A 19,836-nucleotide genomic window follows, 5' to 3' on the forward strand; every position below is an offset into this window, starting at 1 on the left:
AGTTTGTTACTGAAATGAAAATTGGATGAAATATATCATTAGGTATTAAAGATTATATTATAATCCTTTAAAACATGCACACACACTGGCAAATCTGTAAGAAGCTTACAGAGATAAGACATAAACTGCAACAAATATATATTTCCAAATGGCAGAAACAGTTCTTAAAAAGGAAAGTAAAACTGAGATGAGAAATCATCTAAAAACTTGTTGTTTGAATTTTCTTATCCATAAAAAAAAAAGTAGAACCAGAGATTTTTATGCTCCTTTCCAGTTCTGAAACTCTATTTCTTTATTTCAGTGCCTAACTGAAGTTCAAAATAATTATATTCCCAACATTTATAAGTCTTTCTCTTAGTAAAGGCATATTTTATATATAATGTGTACTCTCTAATATTTGTCTTGGCTTACTAGACAAAAATATAGAAATATTTGAGTCAATATTTGTGCTAGGTTGCTCTATGATAAACACGAATAAAGCTTTATATAAAAGTTGTTGTTCTATTTCAGCCCTGAATTTAAATTTTGATATTTTTGCTATGTTTAGGGACAATAGTTTATTAACCAAACTTCTTATAGAAAGACGAAGTTTGCTCAGTTCCTCATATCTTTATCTGTCAAGAACTAGATAAGTCTCTTAAATCAGAAAGTTTATGGTCTACATCACAACACAGCTTTGGGAAATATCCAATGACAGCAAGAGGAAAGGGCCTTTTCGGGCAGAAAGGGAGATTTTCAGAGGACAAATGAGTTGAAATCCTTCTGAGAGAACCCATTGCCAAGCTCACCCGGCCCACAGTCTCGGGGGGGAGAAAAGGAGCAGTGTAGCTGGATAGGCGGAAGGTCTGTGGAAACTAGCAAAGCTTGAGAAATAGGCAGAGAACACGCTCAGAACATCTGTCTACGTTCTGTCTCTCAGCTACATACAATTCCACACAAGCACAGACGAGGCGGGGGAGGGTTTCTAGGTGGATGATCGACCACGGAATAGTGGAATAGAAAAAGAGAAGGAAAGTTCCCCATGCCTAGAAGGAGGGGGTAGGGAAGATTTGAACTTGTTGAAAGGACTTGTAGGTTAGGAGAGGCCAGTGTTTGAAGGAAGCATCAGAGTGTAGAAAACGAGAGATTTGAGTGGACTAAGAAGTCTCTCTTTTTTTTTTTTAGGAAGATTAGCCCTGAGTTAACTGCTGCCAATCCTCCTCTTTTTGCTGAGGAAGCCTGGCCCTGAGCTAACATCAGTGCCCATCTTCCTCTACTTTATATGTGGGATGCCTACCACAGCATGGCGTGCCAAGCGGTGCCATGTCTGCACCCGGGATCTGAACCGGCGAACCCCAGGCTGCCAAAGCGGAACGTGTGTGCTTAACCTCTGAGCCACCGGGCTGGCCCATGAGTGGACTAAAAAGTTTCAAGTCTCCACAGGAAAGTAAGATAGCAACTCCCCCTCCTCAAGCAAACAGACATTGAGGAACCAGATCACTTCAGCCTCACTTCCTCGGCATTCACAGAGGACCAAAGGATTTGTTATGTATTTGGTCTTAACACATTCATGGACATACTGCAGCTAATATCATAATATAAGTGGGGAAAATAAAATTATGCAAACCTAAGATTTGGCTGAATCAGTGTACAGTTGTTAGAACAGAATTAACTTTTGCTTCTGGATAGGAGGGCGTAGTTTCTTCAGGCCGTTGGTCCCAGAGAGAAGAAATAGAATAGGTAAATAAAATGCAAACATCATATTTTCCAATATATCATATTGCTCAGGAAGTAACAAGGGCTGAAGCGGCTAGGATTTTCAATAGACAGGACTTTTTTATGTTTGAGCTAGGAAAGCTCACCTCTTTTTTCCCCTGTGAGCAGTTTATTGATTCTTGGCGTGGCCCGAAGGCTGCAAATGGAGGCTTGAATGAGAAAAGGGCCACTGCTGGAGGGTAAAGTACCCAGAAAGCCTTCAGCCAGTTTCATGGCGCTTCGGTGACATTTTGGAAACTTCAGATGCCACAAACACATGGTCAGTTTCCACCCAAATCCTTTGCTGAAATCTGCATTTGTAGGAGGTCAGACACTAAAGAGTCAGGCTGAAAACCTCTGAAAAGTGTAGTTGATTTTCCTTCATTCCCAGTTACTGCTGTGGAAACAAGTATCTGCTGGAGAGAGGGGCCCCAGAGAGACACCACATGAGAGTTGAAAATCCTGGTAGAAAAGGTGACCCAGCTAGGAGCCTCCATAGCCATCATTCCCTGGACATGTACTGAGAGCAGAGTCCAGGGCTTGTCCCCAGGGGGTCTGAAAGCAGCAGGGCTTCTGCTTGTGGCAGACCACGAGGGCCTGCAAAAATGACCAGTTTTCCCCTCCAGATGTTTGATGAGTTCAGAAACTACACAGAAAAGCATGAGAATTTAAAGAATAAACCTCTGAAAATCAGAGTGAAATTTCCTCCAACCTATCAATACGGAGATCTAAATAATTTGCCAGGTCCTGAACTGAAAGCCATGGAGAGTCCTACCTCAGGAACAGGGACAAACCAGAAGTGCGCTAGGGAACCAGCACGGACCCAGCTCTCACTCCTGCCTGCTGTGGTGGAAGATGCCGTTGTTCTGGGGCACTCCCTGCAGTGTAATCGCAGACCATGCAAATGTACTATGAATGCTGAAAGATAGCCTCTTACAGACAAAAACCAAGACAAAACCTTAGGATAGAAGCAAGACAAGAGGTGATATACATAGTGATGTTAGTAGACAAGGGTGTTAATTAGTTAACTTAAATGTGATTAACATATTAAAAAGTATAGAGAAAGATAAAGAATATAGAGAAAAATGCAAACTACATGAAAGAATGGGGAAATTTAGCTAGATAATTGAAATTCTTAGAAATATAATGACTATTAAAAATCTGGAAGTTGCAAAATACAATATCTAAAATTGAGAAATCAGTGGATGGGCCTAACTACTGATAGTGTACTATAGAATTCAAGATCAATAAAATGGAAAGGTTATCCAGAGAAAATATCCAAACTAAGTATTGATGGAAAATATACATATATTAAATACAGATAGAAATACAGATAGAGAAAAGTACATAAAATAGACAAAAATCGTAACAGTCATGTGAGTTCCTCTGAAAAGTAATAATATAAATAAAATTGAAACCCCAGAAGAAGAAAGAATAGACCAGAAAAATAGTTGAAAAATGAATTGGTAAGAATTATCCACAACAAATGAATGACATCAACTCACCAAGTCAAAGCAAACAAACGAAAAATGTCTGAGAATTCCAGGGAGAAATATTCAAATGGTATTTCTAAAAACATAGAAAGGAAAGCAGAAAGGGAGGAAGGAGGAAGGAAGAAAGGGAAAAAGATAAAATTCTAAAAAGTAAGTAGATATTTTAAAAAAAAATAGAACTACCATATGATCCAGAAATTCTGCTTCTGGGTACAAATCCAAAGGAATTGAAATCAATCTGGAAGAGACAGCTGCATTTGCATGTTTATAGCAGCTTTATTCACAATAGCCAAGATATGGAAACAGTCTAAACATCCACTGATAAATGAATGGGTAAAGAAAATGTTATATATACATAGAGTGGAATATTTTTCAGTCTTAAAAATGATAGAGGCTGGACCAGTGGCGCAGCGGTTAATTGTGTACGTTCCGCTTTGGTGTCTTGGGTTCACCAGTTCAGACGTGGCACTGATTGGCAAGTCATGCTGTGGTAGGCATCCCACATATAGGGTGGAGGAAGATGGGCACCGATGTTAGCTCAGGGCCAGTCTTCCTCAGCAAAAGGGAGGAGGATTGGCAGTAGATATTGGCTCAGGGCTAATCTTCCTCAAAAAAAAAAAAAAAGAATCCAGCCATTTGGAGAAACATGGATGGATCTGGAGGACGTTATACTAAGTGAAGTAAGCCAGACAGAGAAAGACAACTACTGTGTGATCTCACCCACATATAGAATCTAAAATAGTCAAGTTCACAGAAGCAGAGAGTAGAATGATGGTTGCCAGGGGCTGGGGGAGGGGGAAATGGGGGCGTCATGGTCCAAGGGTAGAAAGTTTCGGATATACAAGATAAACTCTGAAGGCCTGCTATACAGCATAGTGCCTCTAGCTAACAATACTTTATTATATACTTCAAATTTGCTAAGATGGTAGACCTTATTTAAGCGTTCTCACCACTAACACTAATAATAATAATTAAAGGGGCAGAAGAAAACTTTGAGAAGTGATGGATATGTTTATGGCTTTGATGGTGGTTTTGGTGTCACAAGTGTGTGATTACCCCAAAATCATCAAATCATCAAGAATATACAACTTCTTATATGACAATCATACCTCAATAAAGTGGTTTAAAAAATAATCAATACCTGTGAATTTTATGATTCAACAATGTCAGACTGCTTACATCACAAAAGAAATGATAGAAGACAGAACACAGAAATATGGTAACTTTACAGTGCTGAAAGAAAACAGCTGCCAACCTAGAATTCTATGTATAACGGCTTCTTTAAAAATTAAGAGAAATATGGATATACTCTAACAAACAAAACGGAGACTATTCGTTATGAGCAGTATAGATGAAGAAATGTACAAAAGGGAATCCTGGAGGCAAAAGAAAAATGAATCCTGATGGGAGCATAAAAATTCAGGGAGGAGTAAATAGGACTAAACAGGTAACAATGTGGCAAAATATACATATATATATGAGTTATTAATTGTGAAGTTTAAAATATGTTATTCACAAAAATTATATGTAAAATTAAATGCATGACAAAATAAATAGGAATAAGGTAAAACAAGTTAAAATGCCCAGGGTATCTATCATTATCAGGGGAAAGGTAAGATAGTAAGTCAAGGATGAATATTATAATTTATAGAGTGATCGCAAAATAATAGTGAAGGTATGTACACATAACAAGAAAGTAGAGGGAAATAGAGTAACTTTTAAAAGATTTGGTTAATCAAAAATTAAGCAAGAAAGAAGTAACAAAGCAATATAAAAGAATCCTAGAATCAAAGATAAACAGTAAAATAGTTAATAAAAATTCAAATAAATCAGTGATTGCATTACAGTTAAATGGGCTAAATTAGAGGAACAGATTTTGAGATTATATAAAAATATACTGTATGCTACTGAAAAGAGACACTTCTTTAATACAAATGCAGAAAGGGGTTGAAAGTAACAAGATGAAATAACAGATATGCAACATTAACCCAAAACAAGCTGATGTAGTTTATTAATAGCATAAAATGAAGACTTTAAGGAAGAAATTGTTATTTGAGGTAAAAATGAGTATGTCGGTGATAAAGGGATAATTAACTAGGAAATTTTCACAAGACTAAAATTACACCTTCAAAATATATAAGCAAAATATAAAGAAGACAATTAAAAGGAGAAAAATGAGATCTTCATATCTGTTAGGAAAACAAAGCAGATAGCAAATCATTGATCTAAAAACACATTTCAAAAATTTGACCTAACTACCAATAATTTCACAGTATACAATCTTTAAAATGCACGTGGACTATCTAGCTTTATCTGACATTTGTTGGTGCATAGTACAAGTATCAGTATATTTGAAAAGGCTGGAATTATTCAAAATATATTATGCTACCACTGAGTAATTAAGCTTGATAGCATAATAAAAATATCAATAGAAAATACCTGACTGTCCAGACATTAAGTAATATAGTTGTAAATAATCCTTTAATCAAAGAAAAAATGAGAAAGGAATTATAAAGTATTTTCAACTGATTGGAAATGATGATACAATTGATTAAAACTTCTGAAAAATGCAGACCAAACAGCGTTTAAAGGTTATTCGACAGCGTCATTTGCACGTGTGAAAAGAGTTCTCAATTGCCATAAAGAAGAATAGACTCTAATCTGTGTTTTTAATTAGAGATGCTCTACTTGGTTAGTAAACACAATGTTTTTACATAGAAACAAGCACTGATCCAAATTCTTCACCACTCTGCAACCACATCCTTTGCCCTGTAACGTTGACGTTCCTCCCATTAGAGGCAGAGAATTCCTGCCCCTTGACTATAAGCTTGCTCACATGACTTGCTTTAAATAATGGAATTTTAACAGTTGTGACAGGAGCAGAAGCACCAAGTGTGCTTATATGATTGAGATTGCTGTCTTGAGCGTTAGCCACTGTCAGTAGAAGGGCTTTCCTCTGACAATCACTGCTCCTTCACTCTGAGGTCCGAGTAAACACACACGAGCAGACCTGAACCCAAACCACAGCAAGAAACCAAGCTCTGGACCAGCAGCTTGAAGCATGAAGCTGCTCTGAGCCCCAGCTGACCTACAGACACATGACGAGACTAAATGAGTGTTTCTCTTCCTTACAGCCACTGAGTTTTGGGATAATTTGTTATAAGGCAAATTTGACTGATACACTCTGTAAAAAATATCTTGTAACAATAAACATATGTGAATAATATTAGTTGATTACAAATATGTGGAAGGAGCACCAGGCAATGACCTATCTACTTTTTTGGTTCATCAATATAGTTACCAATGTATAATTTCCTTCAGTTCTAGAGCAAGTGTGAATATTTAGATTGAGGTTACATGAATAATTTATGTGTATACATTTATTGCAATCTTATTTTAAAATATTAAATAACATCTAAATTTATCTTTTTCCTTTTAGAACTAAGGGGTTTTTTTAGTGAGATATTAATAAAACATTGCACTTCCATACTTAAAATAGTCTTGAAAAATAAGGTTTGGGGCCAGCCTGGTGGTGTAGTGATTAAGTTCACACACTCTGTTTCAGTGGCCCAGTTTTTGCAGGTTCAGACCCTGGGCACAGACCTAGCACCACTCGTCAAGCAATGCTGTGGCAGCATCCCGCATAAAATAGAGGAAGCCTACTATAGATGTTAGCTCAGGGACAATATTCCTCACAAAAAAAAAAAAGATTCATGTGCTAACATTTTCTATGGCAAAGAATTTACACTTAAGTGAAATAATAGCTTGAATGTTTACTAAGTCCAGTAATTCATTTTAGATGCAATGGTAGCAATCTTATCATGCTGACACGAGGTCACCATTTTCTGTTATGGTCTTCAACTGAAAAGTAATTTATTTGTTTATATTTCTGGTAGTAAGTTCTGTCATTTGTCCTGCAGCACAACCTACGCCAGACAGGTTTTCAGTTTGTTTTACTAATAAGACACATTGCTGGCACGTTCTCAGATTTTGTCTGACAAATGAGCTTCGTGAGAACAGGAGCAGAACGCAGAGCCAATACTATTTTTCTTTCTTATTAGCTTCCAAACATCTCAGGATACAAACTCGAAGTCAACTGCAAACTGTTGGACATACCCCTAATTGCTTTTGTGATGCTAGTCAAGTAACGCCAGTAGGAGCCACAGCACCTGGCTTTCTTTGGCCCCTGACTGCAATTGTGTAAGGCTGGAAACCACAGAATCAATAACTGCTAGACTTGTTTTTCTTTTAAATGAAGCACAAGAGGGAGATAGAGTGCCTCTCTTCAAAAAGTGCCTTTTTTTTTTCTTTTTGCTATTGTTACAATTTTTCGTTGGAAATCAACCTCTTGGACCAGCATAAGTTCAAGACGTGACCATGATCAAAATTAAGAACTTTTCATTCAGCCTTCTAAAATAAAAATAAAAGGGACACTTCATTTCTATTTAAGGCTTAAATATGAAAATTCATAAGGGTGTACGTAGTCTATGTAATCATGTCCTCCACAGAGAACAGGTTGGAAACAGATGGTCTGAATAATATTTGAGTTTTATTCTTTTGAATTATCTGAAATAGCAATTGAGTGCAAGTATTCAAAGTGAGTTTATAAAAATTGAAAAAAAAACCAGATTTAACAATAAAACAATCTAAATTTGGTCTAACTTACCATTTTGCAAAAGGAGTCTTTTAATTTCAGTGAAAAGTAGATATTACTATTCAGGGCTTTTTAAAAAAATATTTCCATTAAGCTGTTAGTTGTGTTGCGTGGAACACAATGCTTGAATTTGTTTCATATTTGAAGAACATTTTTTTTTTTTTAAGATTTTATTTTTTCCTTTTTCTCCTCAAAGCCCCCTGGTACATAGTTGTATATTCTTCATTGTGGGTCCTTCTAGTTGTGGCATGTGGGACGCTGCCTCAGCATGGTTTGATGAGCAGTGCCATGTCTGTGCCCAGGATTCCAACCCACGAAACACTAGGCCGCCTGCAGCAGAACGCGTGAACTTAACCACTCAGCCACAGGGCCAGCCCCATATTTGAAGAACATTTAACCTTTAAATTATTTGTCTTTTTACTTGAAAGAAAATCATAAGACCTAAAATTACTTTTATAGACGCAAATGCCACCTTAAAACTAAAAAAGTTTGGCACTCCTAAGAAAACAAAATTGTGATATATTAGTCTTATTATGGCTTTCCATCAAAATATCTGCATTATTTAAAAAATTTACTTAATACTCAAATTCTTTACAAATCTGTCACGTGTATTTTATTAAACTTTGACAATACTATGTTGTGCATTTAAAATCATTTAAGTAAGGAATTATTTTATCGTTTTATAATGTTTCAGATTTAGTATGTCTTTATGTTTTTTACATTAAATGAACCTACATTTTAAGGTATTGTATCATCATATTACATGTTCTATACTTACAGATTTCTTTTATTTTTTAACTCTTGACCATATTAGCACCACAGCCAATTGCCTGAATACAGTCCAGAGACGGTTGGGGGACGTTAGTTAACTCTATGTGCCCACATATTTAGAGAGCATAGATAACAAGTGCTTCTGCTGACTCACAACTCTTTCCTTTCCGAAACAACACTGGACAGCCTGGATCATTTTGACTTTTTAAAAGCACTGTGTAAGTGATTGCTTTAGGAGTTTTGTTGTTCTTACCACTGATTATAAATCTTCAAAGCATAGCTTCAGCCAATTTGTTTAATCTTGGAAAGAATAGATAAAAAACAAATCATTAGGTTGTCTAACAGTTAAACAATTTGCCATTCAAAAAGCCTTTTTTTAATTCTTAACAAATTCAGGATTTACTTTATCAAAATACTTAGTTTGACTCCCCTTGCTCAATTGAGAGGCCTAGTTTTCCAATATTACTCCTTCTACACGATAAGGAAGTAAGATTCCTACTTAAATGGAATTATGTGTTTCAAAGTCCAAGTAACCAATATAAATGATAAAAAATAGTCATTTCGAAGTATTATGAATCAGCTCTAGTCAAGTATTCCCCATTTAACACCCTCATCACCTGCTTTAAGGGCAGCATAGGAGTTTAAATCCCTTTTATTTGTTTAGGATCTGGAAAACTTTCTTTACTTAATGGTTATCATATTTTGGGGGTATGACCTTATGGGGGATCAGACTTTGCCACCCCAAAATGTGTCTCTTTGTCTTGATTATTTTTAAGAACAAAAGACTCTGAAATAAACTTTGACCTTCCACCTAACTGCCTAAAAGAATTTCAGATAGAAGGCTGATTCCAGAAAGAAGCTAATACCAGAAGGTAACTATAATGGAACATAAACTAGGTGTGATAGACAGGGAGGAACCTATCAAGGGCCTTTTAATCAAAGTCCTCTTCCTCTCCCATTGTCTTTACAAGACGTCGGTCAACATTTGTTTATCAAACATTTGCTTTTCCATTTCCATGTAATTTGCCTTCCTCCCCTTTGAAGTTTCAAACCAGTACCCCCAACATCCTCCTTTGTCTTTAGCTGAAGATGATATTTGAGGTTGTGGCTTCCACCATTTTGGGGAGTTACTCAGAGCTCCTGGGTTTCTCCATGTATAAATGTTATTAAACTGTGTTTGATTTCCTACTGTTATTCTGTGTCATGTCAATTTAATTCTTAGATCAGCCAGAAGGACCGAGAGGGTAGAGGAATAGTTCTTCCTTCTCTACAACGTTTTGCAAGTTCTTGGTAGATTACGGGGAGAAACACTTTTCCCTTTGCTTTCCTTCTTCTTGTCACTGCTAGCCAAGGAGATGTGTGCATGCACACAGGAAATCTTCCTTTTCCAAGGAGAATTAAGTAGGACTGGAAGTGCCCCTAACAAGAGAGTTTCTCCAGGTATTTTTCTACTCTTTTCCCTTTTTTTGTCTTCTTTCCCTTTTTCTGAGCTTCTCTTTTCTATTGTAAATGAAGATTGAGTTGGAAACTTTGATGCCGCCTCTTCTTGAGCAAACATCTGACTTTGTGACCTGGGATGATGGCTCCACTCTATGCAGTTGGGCAAATCTCTCTTCTTTCTGTCTTGTTTCTGTCTCTTGACATTGGTGTGTGTGACTATTGTCCTTTCCTGCAAAAAGATTCAACACTTTTTTTTATATTACATTGAACATAAAAATTATAGACCTTTAGCTTGTCTTAATTTAATGTTACTTGAATGTATGTGACAGACAGTACAAAGAGCCCACTATTTGATGTGGTCCAGGCTGTTTCATTGTAGTTCTGCGCATAGAGTAGAAAGCCACTTACAGCTTTCCCTTTGAGCTCTAAACCAATTGAGAAAAAAATGAGAGTCATACAGAGTTTAAAATACCATCTTGGTTGCTGTAAAAAATGGATCAGATAACTCTACTTGTACCCAGGGTCAAAATAGACTTTTCACTCTTTGCCATCTCAATTGATCTTATTCAATGAAAGATCCAGCTAGAAGCAAAATGTTTCTCAGCTTTTTCTCTTGTGTTTAAATTTTCCCCAGGGAGTTGATTGAGAAGAGCATTTTGTCAAGGGAGTTTTGATCCATTAAAAGGACCATTATCTAAATATCATCTTCTATTACTATTATCTCATTATTAACACAAATCATTAATAACCATTTTCTTTCCTTCTAGACAACATTAGCATATTTGTCATACTATATACACAGTATATACAGAAAAGTATATACAGTATATAAGTAATTGATTTCGTGGAAATTTCTAGGTGAGCATATCTGTCCCTCTATGCCCTTTGACCCTTGGAAATGTCCTAAATAATAAAGAAGCATACTTACTAAAGATAGAGATTTAGATACTGTATTAACAAAGCATATAGTACATCACATATATCCAAAACTATGTGAGAGATTGTACACAGGCACTAAAATTTCCCAGATATTCTCAGTCTTTAAGAAACTTTCATTTTGCTATTTCATTTTACTGATATTTTTGGGTCTTAATTCAGAGTGGGTGGTGACAGCAGTATTTTTTAAAGTCAATATATAAAGCAAAAATCCCTTCTAGACAAAATTACGTTTGAAAACCTATTAAATCACCCAGAATTCATATCACAAAATCCATCAGCTAGCAATAATTCCAAGTACTGTACAGTCAAATTTGTCTCCAGAACAGGTCATTATTTCTTTAATTAGGCCTGAATGATACACTTTACTGGGGTTTAAAGGACATATTGTACACATGGAGTTGTATTTTGTGCAATATTTTTAGACAGAGAGCAACCTTCACATTATAGGAGACAGAAAAGAAATTAAGTCCTCAGAGGTATAGTGTATTAAATTATCCATTTCTCTCTCACTTTGGGTCACGACGAACTTGAATAACCCAAAGTAATGGATTAGTCTCTCTCTCACACATGCATACACACACATACAGTGTTTTACTGGTATGTAGAGTGTGTGTGTGTATATGTGTGTGTGTAATGTGCCTGCACTGTCGGTCCTCTCCAGATTTCTGCTTTTGCTTATGTTTCAAGTACACATCCTCTTAGCTTTCCCGGAACTCAATCACATGTATTTTTCTTCATCAAGTCTATGTTGGATGTATTTTTATTGAACTATGTGCATTACTCCATTGCTACTGCTAATTAAAGGTGGAGTCTACAGAGAAACTTATAAATGTGTATGAAATTTGTTTCAGGTATATTCCAACTCAACTGCTAATTTCCCCTTACCTTTTCTGAGGACTACAGATAGAATTCATTCATGACAAATGTTCTGGGGAATCCACAGATTACAGGAATCTTGCTATACATATGTCCAGTTTTCCTTTGACTTGACATTCTCTTGTTACTGGAAGTTTTGATTAATTTCCCATGGAGAAGATAATTTGATTTCTGATGACAACCATCCCTTTTCTCTGTTCAAAAGTCATCGCTGTGACATCTATGATTTTCTTCCCATCTTTTCACATCATTCATCCAAGAAACTCTCTTAAATAAATTCTTCTCTGATATTGCCTTTCTATATGGTACATTACTAAAGTACATTCTTGAGAACAGACATGTTTTATGAGATGGTGTTCATGAAAACTTCTCATGGTGCATGAAAGCATGTGTGCATGTCTCTGTGTTGAAGAGAAGTCTAGTTTTTGACAAGCAGAACTAAATGTCAGAATAAATATCTCTTTTGAAACTGATGTGGCATAAATGATTGACATTTTGTTCTTAGAAAAGAAGAAGACTCTATCTTTTGTCACAGAATAGAAGGTTTCTCATAAATTATCATTTTTGATATGTTTGCATAGGACTTATGTATGAGAAGCTTACTGCAAATACTTGCTTTTTACCATTAATATAAGTATTAATAGAATTCTAAATCATTCCATTGATCTTTTTTCTTCTTAATTCAAATGAATTAATTCCTGAAATGCTGATCTATCTCAAACTTCCTCATCCTCCTGGGTCTCTGCAACTATATTCACTTCTATCATCAAGCAATTTAAATGACTATTAAAGAGAAAAATAACTTGGGCTTCCCATATACCAAATAATTCATAGCACAACTTGCTGTCATTTCTGTTTTATGAATTTATCTTTCAAGTTTCATAGTACATTTTAGGTGCAGACTTAATGTGGAAATACTGTAAGCTCAGCCCAGTGCATTTATTAAAATTAAATTATTATTAGAAAAGCAGTGTATAATAGAATGATTATTATTAATAAAGTAAATTAAATTCTCCAATATTATGATTAACTTTAGAATGTCTACTATCTATTAAAACCTTTGTGCCAAAAGCTGTACAAATTATCTTAATTTTCTAAATTAGCCTCTTAGGAATCCTTCAAAAATGCATTATTTACTGTGTCTTAAAGATTAGAAAACTAAGGTTCAGAGGTCACACTACTAGTAACACTTGTTAAGTGATTTAATGATGCAACATCTGCATATGTATTATTTCAATATATGACATAAGTATATATAAGTGACCTGGAGATTCTACAGATTAAACATCATTTAAAAGGATCACATTCATGTAACAATAACGACTACTGTTATTACTAACTTATAAATTTGTTGACAACAGTGAGTCTGAATCCATACTACATTCCCCAAAATAGGTATTGCATAAAGGTGTTTGGTATTTAACAATAATGGTCATTGAATAATTTGTGGGGTGGCTGGCCTGAAGATTGCAAGTCCTACACGTTACTAGCCTGGAGTGTTTCAAGAAGTAGTCACTCAACAACTTTTCTGAATTCTATTCAAAAATAAATTCTATTTATCTTTATTGTTGACAATTGTTCTATATTAAAGAAAGGGAAATCATAAACCCTACCAATGCTATAAGGCTCAATTTTCTTTCTAGAAAAATGCAAGGAAAAAATATTTACATATTATCTTCCTTCTAAAAGAAAATTAACCCTCTAAAGGCTCTTTAATGATGACCAAAAAAACTAGGAAAGCCAAGAACTCCTTTACCAGATTATGCATCACAAATGGTAAGAGCTTTACTTGAAATTATAAGCTGAGTCTCAAAAGGTGAGAAGGATTTGGCATTTGGAACTGGACCCACCAACATCTATATCTTGTCTTCTATCAACCACCTACTAATCCACAGGAATCTCAAGTAGGGTATCCATATTCAGGACGTAGTTAGGCAAAGTTGCTGGTTGTCTCTTTGGCCCTAAATTCTCATAAAACTTTATTTCTGGTAAGCAGAGCTAGATTACCTGGAGAGAGGAGAACCTCTTTGGTCTTCATTAGATTAGTTGGCTAAACCTTTATCCCAACCTTAATTCATGGACTTATAATAAATTGGAGATGTGCACCACTTAACAACCAAGCAAATCTCCCAAACAGCATCTTCGATTTTCATGGAGGCAGGGTCAGACGATGGACGATGGCTTTCTAAATGAAAGTCACAGGTAGAAACTGTGTGAAGATTCCATTCCCAACACAAGTGACCTTATTACTGTCTTGCTATAATCAAGCTGAACCAAAATTCCTCCTACGTGAGAGTGAGCATGGGAAGCATTGGAGGAGGGTAATTTAATCTTATCATTGATGACAGTTCACCACTTTTCTTTTCTTTTAATTCAGTGAGTTTAATAGCCAAACATTAAGAGAGCAGAGACATTGATGTCTCTGAGGAGAAATGTAAGAGATGCTTTGTTACCTTTATAGAATCAATTACATAATTATCTTTACTACTCTCATGTAATTTTTCTGAGAAGAGTAAAATGGGAAGTCCTGCACCTTATTATCTTTATAAATGTCATACCGATGCTGGCCAAAGAAAGTCTGATTTCCACCTGGATGATCCTTAAATTTCTTTAAAATTATCTTGCATATAATACACCAGAAGAATAACAAATCCCATTATTTTTGTTCTTTAATCAAATTGACCTTAATTATTTTAACAGTTTTATTGGATATTTCAATGTGTAACTCATGATAGCATAGCTTACATTATTTGGTCCCTGTTAAATGTCCATATTCTGCTACTGCACTGTAACCCTTAGTAAATAAACATCCATGCATCTTTAACTAGACCCGAACTATAGAGAAATTAAAGTTCTCCATGTTATTTCCCCCCCTTCCCCTTTCATACAGGGAAATTAAAGTCCCAGTAAATATTCTTCTCTAAAGATTATATAAATGTCAGGTGAAGATTTGCTCTCAAGCTCCAAATCAGTACACATAAAAGGCCAGTAAAACCACATAGGGATGGTTAAGCTTAAGCTGTAGTGACCTGGGACTTAGACACAAAACAGTGAATTAACTCCCTTAATTCTTTCTCTAGAAGCTCACTACTGAATTCTAGATGTAACCACTTACAGGGAACATGATAGATTAAAGGTAGAAGCTAGTGATAAGAACAGAGAATAATCTCCACTACACGTTGACTTGATAGCTCTCATTATGTCTATACTACTAGAAAATTATGCTTACTATCTTAGCAATCTATTTTCCTTTTTGAAGGTTGATAAACTGAAAAGGAACTGTGACCTGTTCTATAGAATTCTCATGTACAAAAATAAATCTAGCATTGGAGTCTATCTTTGTATATACACCTAAGTATATCTACATCACAGGATGAGAGGATAAAGGACAGGACAATGATGGAAAGCAGGCTGCGGTGAGTCAACCATCAAATGTCTTGGAACGCAAGTGCAGTTGTTTGGTTATTTGAAGTCAACATTTCTTAATTGTTTAAGCATTTGTAACAAAGAGATTGATTGGCTGGACTTGATAGTTTTGTGAATTATCCTTGCAGGTTTAACATGCAATAAACATACTTTTCAGTTACAAATAATGTCTCCAAGATATCAAAACTAAAATTAGATTCAAACAAGACATCGTGCTACATCTATAAGCTAAAGTAAGTCATTTACAATAAAGGACACTTGCTTCTTCTAAAGAAAAAAATCTTGAAAATTGTCCCTGAGAGTAAAATTCTTGAAGAAGTTTCCAGAATAGATTTGAGATTAAAACTCACAAATTTCTTGTGCAATCTAAACGTAACTAAGCACTATGATTCACCCAAGCAGTGAGGCATATTACCTTTGAACGTCATACATTGCTTTGTGTTTCACATTGTATTTAACCAAATTATAGTGACAGAAATTGGCATAAAAATAACTTAAATGACGTCAACCATTGGCAAAAATTACATAAGGAAATTATTAGAAGAAAGCATATCATATTTTCTAATATTCCAAGCATGGATTCATACGATTAGGCAATGTTAGTTTCCAAAACAAGTTGATTTTTAAGACCCTTGTGAAACTCAACAGGACTGATGATAGCTGCTTTTGACCTAAAGAGCTTCTTCTAATGAGACCCCTTCTCTCTCTCCTTGTCTCTTTTCTTTCTCTCTCTCTCTGTCTCTCTCTCCTACTCTATGCACAGTGTACGAGGGGGAATATTTCTCTACCTTCCCATAAGGTTTGCTCCCAGAGGAAGACCCAGTCCTGCAAGGTGATGCCTGCAGTTCTGCAGGTAGTTTCAACTTGGCAGCAGTATATAGTGAAGCCCAAAATGACTGTACATCTAATCATATCCTGCAATCCATATTTTTATATTAATAAATTAAAAACTAATACCCATAAGCTGATTGCCTTATCTGTTTCTCATGCAATTCTGAACTCAGAGGAAGGGATGGAAGATGCTACTAAACCCTAAAAACTCCAACACTTTCCTAAATTGTAATTTGAACCAGACTCCATTCTTGTTAAATGTTTTACATGATCTCTTGTAGCCCAAGAAAGCATAAATTGTTACTATAGGCTAAACACAGTTCAAATTATTTGACTGGATTAGTTATTATTGCAAATAAGTAAGGTAGACATAATTTTTCCAGTTTTATATATGAGGTCACTGAAGGTCATAGAAAAGGACTAAGATGTTGAGAAGCTCCAAGCCCTGCAAAGATTTGTGTATCCTTCCACATACGATTAATTGTCCCTTTGCTTGAAGCTCATTACGTGTGATCAGACCCTCAATTAGGCTGCAGCACAGGGAGGTCAGAAAGGTTAGCTAACTGGTCAGTGGCTGAGCCAAGAGTCTGAAGCCAGAGCTCAGTCTTCTGCACTCTGACATTATCGTGCTCGTTTAGCCTGAAAATTCAGTCCTGCTGTCTTCCTTGTCTCATAATTTCCTATAATGCAGGAGTTGAATTCCTTTCAAATCTCTAGACTGCACTGTTTGTTTTCATTACGTCTTATCAAAGTTTTACTATAAATATACTCAGTTAAATCACTCTTTCTTGTAACATTAAAATATTCTAATAAATGATCTATATTTTCATCCCTTGGCAACCTAAAGGATTTCCCAAATGTTTGCCATCTGATTCCCATCTAAAGAAGGGAATACAATCATAGTCGTCCTACCCAGTTTGAATCCTTTCCAAAATATGTTCTCTTTTCTTAATGGTTGTCATCATTACTTCCATGTTCTTCCTAAACTTTTATTCTGTATTTTTCAGGTTTCTTCCAAGTCACTTTGGCCACTGGATGAGATGGGAATAGCATATAAAACATGGTCCCAAATATTGGAGATGAGAGACAGGCATATGATGGCAGAGTGTAGAAATGAATCTTTATTGTAATTTACCTATTTAGTTCTTCATGAGCTTTATTTTATAAAATGAGGAAAGACAAAAGTGGAAAAATTATGAGGAAAGACTTACTGCGGCAGATTTCAGTGAAGGCTGTGGTTGAATAGAGGCAAGGCTTAAATGCAGTTAACAGCATTTTTCCTTAACCTTGTCCATGACATTGAGAACAACCTAGGATATGGCTGTCAGTGCACAGTATAACACAGTATAACCCATACGTAAGTTTCCCTTGTTAAATTCTTTAATATATATGTTTTTCGTGCTTGTAACACCTTTATAGCATATATTTATGGACACCCTTATAGGCATCTTTTTCTAACAGCAAGTTGGAAGGTGCTACATAGTACTCAAACTCTCCAAGGGCCTTTGAATACCCATGAGAACAATGAGATATGTGAATGAATGGGATCTAGAACAGAGGCAGAATTACTGTTTGTTTTCGCAGTCGAGTGTCTTGTTACCGTAAGCGCTATGTCTAAATGCTACATATTAGCTGTATCAGTAGTTGCCCAATACACAATGAAAGAGAAAATTTACACCAAATCATTTTGAAAGTGCCATATGTATCATTATGCTTCTGATTTTAGAAAAGCGGTAAATTAAAGGTTCATATGGAAACATCAGTTAATTAGGTAGGTAAATATCTCTTATAAAATAGCCTAGTTATAAAATAAATAGTCAATATTTTGAGTATATTTCCAAGAAGTTAAAATGCCTGAAACACTAGCTAGGATAAGAAGTAGTTGGACTAATTTTTATGCCTTTTAATTTTTAAATACAGAGCCAATAAAACATATTTTCATATCTAAAAATATTCATGTAAAAGTAATGAAAGCTATAGCTTCCATTATGAGTGGTGGTGTTTTTTTTCTAAGTGTTATTGTTTTTACTACGCTTATAGAAAATTGTGAACTGTTACCTATATTTTGTATTGCTTGCTTTCTTAAAAAATTGATTTGTATTCCAGAAATATCATACCAAATATATTTTATCAGTTTTCTCATTTTCATAAAGAGGTTTGCTATTGTTGACAGATGATAAAATATGAATATTTAAAAATTATGTAGTTTAATGGTTGAGCAAGTACTTATATGAATATAAAAATAGTAAACAAAATTAGCAAAGTATTAACAATTGTAGAATCTAGGTGGTGAGTAAACAGATATCGTTCTACCATTCTTTCAGCTTTTCTCTATGCTTAATAATATATAGTTATAAAATTATTTCATTTAATGGTTTATTGCTTAACTCTGAGTGCTTGAAAGGTAACGACTGAGTTTTTACTTCACGTTTTATCACCCAAATTCAGTAGAATGCCTAACACATGTACAGCATTCGATGGATGGATATGAAGAAAGTGAACACAAATAAAAATAAAGTTGAATAAATGAATCAATAAAGATTCTAGGGGTAGGAATTGTGAATGATTCACTATATTGTGTTTTATTTCATATTAAAGAGAATAAATGAAAGAACCCAAGGTGGACAGAAACTGATAATGAGACTGATGAAATGATAGCAGCTGGAACAGAGGGCAAGAGAAAATTAAATCAATTCACTCCACCTAATCCACCGTTGCTTACCGTTCCACAGTAAGTGCAAGTGTAAGATCTTGGCATCCTAGTGCTTTGAGCCACGTTTTGCCAATGAGGGAGCTGCAGCAGAAGGAAAGTTGAAATTACTGATCCCAGTGGAGTCTGAGTGTCTCCTTAAGTGAGAATGCTTTCAAGTTCCCGACACCGATTCTATCTCTGTCAGCACTTTCATCCTGCTTGACATGGTTACCTCTCAAAATATTTTTTTTTCTTTTGATTTGTTTATAGGTACTAAATTCTACCATGGTCCATTAACAGACTTTTTAATATGCAGATGAATAAGCACTACTACTTAGTGCTAATTGGTTAATCAATCAAAGAATTTTTTACTTATTTCCCATAGTCTCAAGATAATGAAGGTCATTTTTGTGTTTGAAAAATGCCTTTCAGTAAAGCCTGGAGCCAAGTAAAAACAGAGGAGATGAATAGCAATAATGATCTTTGTAGTATTATATAGCTCGTTTATTTTCCCATTAACAGAGCTTATTTTTGTGGGCTTATTATAAGGCAGTGAAGAAACACTACACAGACTGACATGTCATTACCACACATGAGCGTATAAAAATTAGTGTTTGAAAGTACAATTAGAGTTGCAGTTGCATTATCACTATATCCCTTGTGAATTAACTTGGTGCTAAACTACTGATACATAAATAACTGTCACTGTCCTTAATCGTATGTGTTAAAGTTTTGACTTTTATATTCAAATCATCGTTTATAAAAATAGTCTGCCAATTGAGGAACATATTCAAAATCCTGTCTATATTATGTTGCTGATTTGGTAAACTTTGTGATTTGTCCTTTACTTGGCACTTATTAAGTTCTCACTGGGCGAAGGTGCTGCATTGTGAACTGACAGGAAGACGAGAATTCAGTGTAAGATGCTGCTGAACACAGTGCATGTAGCTATAATTTGTTTGAAAGGCAGCTGTCATCCA

General features: G+C 35.3%; 1 long non-coding RNA gene across 1 annotated transcript in view; it reads left to right on the forward strand.

Moving 5' to 3' along the window:
• Positions 1–4,456: 4,456 nt before the first annotated feature.
• LOC139084942 (uncharacterized) overlaps positions 4,457–19,836 on the forward strand; it is a 68,370-nt gene continuing 52,990 nt past the window's right edge. The window contains exons 1-3 of the long non-coding RNA XR_011542880.1: positions 4,457–4,674; positions 15,167–15,323; positions 18,763–18,895. This is a non-coding gene — a long non-coding RNA (uncharacterized lncRNA). The remainder of the gene's footprint in view (positions 4,675–15,166; positions 15,324–18,762; positions 18,896–19,836) is intronic.

The sequence above is a fragment of the Equus przewalskii genome, chromosome 7, assembly GCF_037783145.1.
Source record: "Equus przewalskii isolate Varuska chromosome 7, EquPr2, whole genome shotgun sequence".
Classification (NCBI taxonomy): domain Eukaryota; kingdom Metazoa; phylum Chordata; class Mammalia; order Perissodactyla; family Equidae; genus Equus; species Equus przewalskii.